Here is a 6,738-nt window from a genome sequence, read left to right as displayed (position 1 = left end):
TTTATGTATCCAGAAATATTTACTTAAGCTTTTCCTATTCTTATTTTGGCTTATTTTGGATTTCCACATCTTGGCAGATGTGGACGATAATGAACGACCAACACTAGAAGTGGTTACAACACAAACGAAGAAATATACATTGAAGAGTAGATGTAAAAGAAGCAATAGGAAAATTAAAAAATTTAAAATCACCAGGAGACGGAGTGGCATAAATAAACTTCTTCGCCCCCCCCCCCCGCAGAATGGGCGTCGACACGCCCACTTACACTTTATTAACCTTATTCTGGCTTACTGTCAGTAGCGTACCTACTTGCCAGTAACGATTGTACATGTACAGATATAATTGTTTGTTTCTTGTGTCTGTATTTGCAAAGTGACTGGTGATTTGTGAATAAAAAGTATAGATCCGTGATATCAGGACAGTCATGAAATAATATTTAATGTACATATTTAAACATTTTAATAAAACAAAAAAAGAAGATGTTACTTTAGAATATATCAAACGACAAACTTCATAAGCAACAGGTAATTTATTTATAACGAACAGTAATTTTCAATATATTGAATATGTTCACATTAAAATTTTTTTTATGTATATAAAAACCAGCTTACTAAAAAATATACAAAAAGACAATTTTGTGAAAAAAAAAATAAGAAATTCTTGGTATCTTTCATCGCAATAAATCTACTGACATTTAGCACAATAATCAAATTCATGAAATAATAAGATAATTTCGTTTTCGTTAATCATGCGTAAAAATCCTGTTAGAAATGCTAATTACATGTAATTCCTAACTTTTTTCCAACGTACCACCTAATTCAGTAATAATTTGTGATAATGCTAGTTATCACAATGTACAGATAAATCAAGCGCGTAATTCCAAATACTGTCCACGGAACGATATATCATTATAGCAAGATGTAACAGTTCTTAACAGATTCACAACAGGTAGCGATCACAGGATGGTCCGAGCAAAAATTAGTATTGACGGTAACTATGAAATAAAAAGAAAAAGAGTTAGAAACTGGGATATAGTAGATAGAAACAAACTAGGGCAATATAGAGATATACAAAAACCTATTAAAAGAACAACTTACCCAAAAATTAGACAGTGATGATAAAGATATAGACGAAATAGACAACATACAGCAACGATGATTGCATCACGAAAAGAAATAGCAAAAATGGATCTAAAAAAAACAACTATATATCAACAGAAACAAAGAAGCTTATGGAAAATATAAGGAAGCTGAACGAAGAAGGCAAAACGAAATTTTAGAAAATATGTAGAAATCAATTAAACAATAAGCAGAATGATAAAAGAAAGTAAGAGAAAATAACAAGAAATAAAAATAGAAGAAAGACAGAACAACAAAAATTTGAAATTGTTAAGACCAAAATTAGGTAAGTGTGAAATAAACAAAATTAAAGGATGTAATAAAGGATGATTTCTACTCAGAATTATATAAAACAAAAAAGGAACCATTAGAAGAAATTAAAAACCAACTTAAGGCTAAAATAAAAAATGTCAACTCAGAGCTACAGCCAGAAATAAACAAATCAGAAATAAAAAAGGCATTGAAAGAAATGAAAAACAACAAATCGCCTGGAAAAGATGGAATAACTGCAGAGATGCTGAAATATGATGGAAAAGTGGTAATTAATACTCTACATTCCCTTTTTAACAAGATAGAATCCGTAACCATTATCCTACACAAGAAAGGGGATTAAGCAGATATAAAAAAACTACCGTCCTATAACACTCCTTAATATAATGTATAAACTTCTAACAAAAATTTTAACCAATAGATTGACGACAAAATTCGACGGATACCAGTCGAAAGAACAAGCTGGTTTTAGAAATGGATTCAGCAGAAGTGACCATTTACTAAGTATCAAAATACTTATAGAACGAGCAAATGAATACCACATTCCTCTATATATAGCGTTCATAGATTTCGAAAAGGCTTTTGACAATGTCGAACATTGGGCAGTGAAAAGTTCTTTGATTAACAGCAGAATTGACCACAGATATACGGAATTAATACTCAATATATATAAGGAAGCCAAAACAACAATTAAACTATATGAAGGAACAAAATCAATACAAGTAAATAGAGGCGTGAGACAGGGTGACACAATATCACCGAAACTTTTCAATCAGGCTCTGGAAGATATTTTTAAAAGATTAGAATGGGAAGAAAAAGTTATAAAAATTTGTGGACATCGCTTGAGCCATCTAAGCTACGCTGATGACTTCGGATCGATAACCGATAAAAAAGAAGAATTATTTGAAATGATGAAAGAACTTTACGTAGAAGCTGGAAAGATAGGCCTTAATATGAATTACAGCAAGACCAAAATCATAACAAATACTGATGAAGACATCACAATGAGGATCGGACAAGATGAAATAGAACAAGTTCAAGATTATATATATCTGGGTCAAACTATAAAACATAACAAAAAAAAACCAAACAGCGTAGATAAAAAGACGAGTTAGACTGGCATAGGGGGCATTTGGCAAACTAAGCTACAGTCTTAAAAACAAAAGATATCCACAGCACCTTAATATCAAAATATACAATCAATGCGTACTCCCTGTTCTCACTTATGGTTCTCAAATGTGGACATTTACAAAAACAAACATGGACAAAATCATAAAGATCCAAAGAGCAATGGAAAGACAAATATTGCACATAAGACTAATGGATAAAAAGAGAAACGAGTAGATAAGAGAGAAAACAAAAGTGAGGGATGTTAGATAAGTTGTTGCAATATTGAAATGGAGATTTGCCGGACACAATATAAGACAAAAAGAAGACCGATGGAACAAAATTCTTATAAGTTGGAAACCGTGGGAATATAAACGAAGCAGAGGAAGGTCCCATATGAGATGGGTAGATGATATCAAGAAGAACGTGGGCTCTACGTGGATGAGTGTAGCGACAGACAGAGAAGAATGGAAAAGGATTGTAGAGGCACATGTCCAAAGATGAACCGAAGAAGGCTAATTAGATAGAATTCCAATTGTTTGAAGAATGAAATGATTAAATGGTTGACACAGCACAATATACCTTTTACTCCAACGGCTTTAAAACCAGAATTACATGAATTCATTTAATTTCATAAGTACCGATATGTAACATACGCATTTGATGAATTGTGTCGAGAATATGGCCACACTACTTTACGGTTACCCCAGTATTACCCAGACTTGAACCCAATCAAATTAATTTGGGCAACGGTTAAGAATAACGTAAGTCAAAGAAATGTCACGTTTAACCTGGAGGTCGTAAGAAAATTAGCAGAAAATATTAATAAAAGCGATATTAAAGAAAGGAAAAAACGGTGCAATCAGGTTATAAAAATAGAAGAAGAATATTTTGAAAGAGAAATACAAACTAATCTAAATTAGGAAATTAATCCTATCTTCGTTAATCATAAGGACTATTCGAGTGACAGTGACTGTGAGTCTTCTTCTGACAAAGACATGTGAATATTCTTAGTATACTGTTAATTCTTGTAAATAATTTAATTTGTTATACTTTTAAAGATGATTATTAGTTTTTTAAGTTGTGTTGTAATATATTTACCTAAAATATATAGAACTCTGTATTAGTTTGTCTAAATAGTCCTTGAAAATATAATTTCGGTATTTTTTTTATAAACATACCACACAACAGCCGAGTCATTTTTCTGTTAAGTTACAAATTATTCTTTTTTCCAAATGAATGATTAAGATAAGTAAGGTTTACGTTAAGCTAAAAAAAGATTTTTCATGAACTTTAATTTTTTGAAAGACAGATTTCCTGGCTGAAAAATCTACGTAAGTGGTTCAACACAACAAAAAAATCTACGTATGTGGTTCTATATATTAGATGACAAGATGGGGCCCCTGATTTGGTGCACCCCCACCAGCTTCAAGGTGCGAAGGTTTTTGTTACGCCTCTGCCAAGTTTTAAGGCTTTTGCATGACCAACATCCCGGAATTGTTAGGATAAAAATGTTGGCTTTATGGAAATTCATTTTATATAGCAATAAAGCACTGAAAACTTTGTTTTTAATACTTCAACAAAATTTATTATAATATTTTATCACTACAGCTGTTTCAGCAGAGTGCCTTTCTCAAGGTTCTGGTAAGAAGCAATGGCACTGTCTTGGCTAATACGACAACCTCAATCATCAAGGAATGCGTTTAAGATCGTTCATAAGAGGAGATAACAACATTTGAGAATATTTCAGGTGGTTAGTATGCTTTGATACCTCATTGAATTTCTGTTTGTATGCTGTGATACCTGACCGCTTTTGTAATTTGAAAGCTACTTTTACGTTTTTGTATAGTAAAATTGATTTGGACCAATTCCAACGGACCATTTGGAAATTCTAGATGAAGCAGATCCTCTAGAAATAAAAAGGGAAAACTAATTTGTACAATTTCTTTTATTATTATTAGTAATATTATTTATGCCTTTTAATATTGATAGGCATATTACATCAATGTAGTAAGAGATGGTGTTTAAGAAATCTCAGCATACATAATTCACGCATTATTCAAAATTTTGAATTTAAAACTCAATATATGATTATGTATAATATATTATAGATAAACATTTTCGCGACAAGCTTATATGAATGATTTCTTATGAAATTAAGTATTGTTATTGTGATGAAGGTCAAGAGGATCACTTAAAGTCTACCACAACCTCTTCGTATGCTGTGTATATAGATTAGAAAATAATCTGACATTGACCTTGTGCTGAAATTGCTTTTGTAAATAGTTTTGTTTGCTCGTTTTGTTTACCATTAAGTAAGATACTTGTCATAACATCTTCTAACATTAATCTTTCCTGTTAGAATTTAATTAACACAATAGATAGAATACAGAATAACAACAAAACTATACTTGGACAACACACATTAATATTATTTATAAAAGAATCCGTCCATAAAAATGTCATATCTGCTGTAGTTAAAAAACTACAAAAAAATTATATTGTCATTACACCATAATTTAAAAATACATAATTATCAGGATTTTTAATTTTGAGCATAAATTAGATCCTGTTATCTTTTTTGGGCACCTGGTTCTACTGCTGCTTGGTTCCTGGACGTCTGCTTCAGTAAGTACTATTTTTAGCGCTCTATCTACATGTCTGCTTGGTCGTCTTCAGCAACCACCTGACTAGACCCTGATCAGATTATTTATTAGTATATGTTTTCCCTGGTATAATCGCAGCGCCATGTAGGCTTTTAAGCCTGTTTCTTCTTCAATATTAGCCTCCTAAATTGTTTAAATTATCGCACCATATTTTTCTTCTTTCTTCGTCTGCCAATACTTCCTCGTTCATTTGGTGACTTAGCTCATGTTATTCGTACTATCCTATCCTCTACCATTCTACTAATGTGTTCGTTCTACTACTGTTTCCGTTTTTTCAACCATTCATGTATATGTCTTCTATATTGTATGCTCTTCTTATGTTTTCGCTTCTCTCCCTATCCAACATAGTTTTCCCTGATATTCGTTGAAGCATTTTCATCTCAGTTGTTTCGTTTTAGATGTATCAGCTCTTGTATCCGCTGTGTATGTTAATATAGGTCTAATTGCTGCTTTGTAGATTCTTGTTTTTGTGTCTTGTCTAAACTCTTCGTTCTTCCAGATTGTGTCATTAAAAGGTCCCACCACTTTACTTGCTTTTAAGCTTTGTTGTCGTACTTGTTCTTCAACATCTCCTTACCTAGTTATATCTATTCTTAGATATCTAAACCTTGCTTAATGCTTTATTATTTTTCCATCAATTTCGATTTTACATTTTAGTGGGTATTTTTTCTTTTCTGCTAATATTATCATATTGTATTTCTTGGCTGTTGTATTATTGAAGATGTGTGTTAATCTATGAAGCTCGTCTTTTATCTCAGCGATTAATGCGGCGTCGTCTGCATAACATAATATTTCTTTATTCTCCATTATGTAACCATGACCTTTACGTACTACTTGTATATTATGACATGATGGCAAAAATTACTGTTCATCTTGACGGCCACCTCTTTGAGAGGTCTGTACTGTAATATTTTTTGAATGGATACATTTGTTACCCTGTCTTGACAAATCCAGTTTGTTTTAACATAACATAACATAACAATATCTTCATTTTTAGAAAATAATATACATTCCGTGAACATAAAATTATTTAAAAAAAACAGAGTCACAAACGAAAATATTATTTACTTATTCCTAACCGTTTCATATACAAATAGTCCTCCACAGAATATGGCTCAAGAGCTACCAGTAATTTAAATATTTGATGTTTATACAAACTTAATCTTTCCTCCCTTTTAATAGGTTCAGGCAGTTTATTGAACAATTTGATGCAGCAATAAAGAGCGTTTTTTTCTGTTATACTTAACCTGTGTATTGGAATTTTATAATTATATAACCTGGTATTTACTATACTATTGGGCTCAAAGTTCCTAAAGAGTATTTTATTCTTATATAGAAACAGTAAGCATTCTTGAATAAATACAGCGTAAACTGTTAAAATATTATTACTCCTAAAATGCCCTCTACATGATTCCCTACTTTTTAAGTTAAACATAACATGATTATTTTTTTCTGAACCAGAAATACATTATTTATGTCCCTACTGTGGCCAAAATTTATTAGACCATATCTAAATTTTGCTTCAAAATTAGCATGATACACTGTTTTTAATGAGTTACTATTCATGTATTTTTTT

Source organism: Diabrotica undecimpunctata, chromosome 2, assembly GCF_040954645.1.
Source record: "Diabrotica undecimpunctata isolate CICGRU chromosome 2, icDiaUnde3, whole genome shotgun sequence".
Classification (NCBI taxonomy): domain Eukaryota; kingdom Metazoa; phylum Arthropoda; class Insecta; order Coleoptera; family Chrysomelidae; genus Diabrotica; species Diabrotica undecimpunctata.
The sequence above is the reverse complement of the archived record's forward strand: the minus strand, read 5'-3'. Positions refer to the sequence as shown.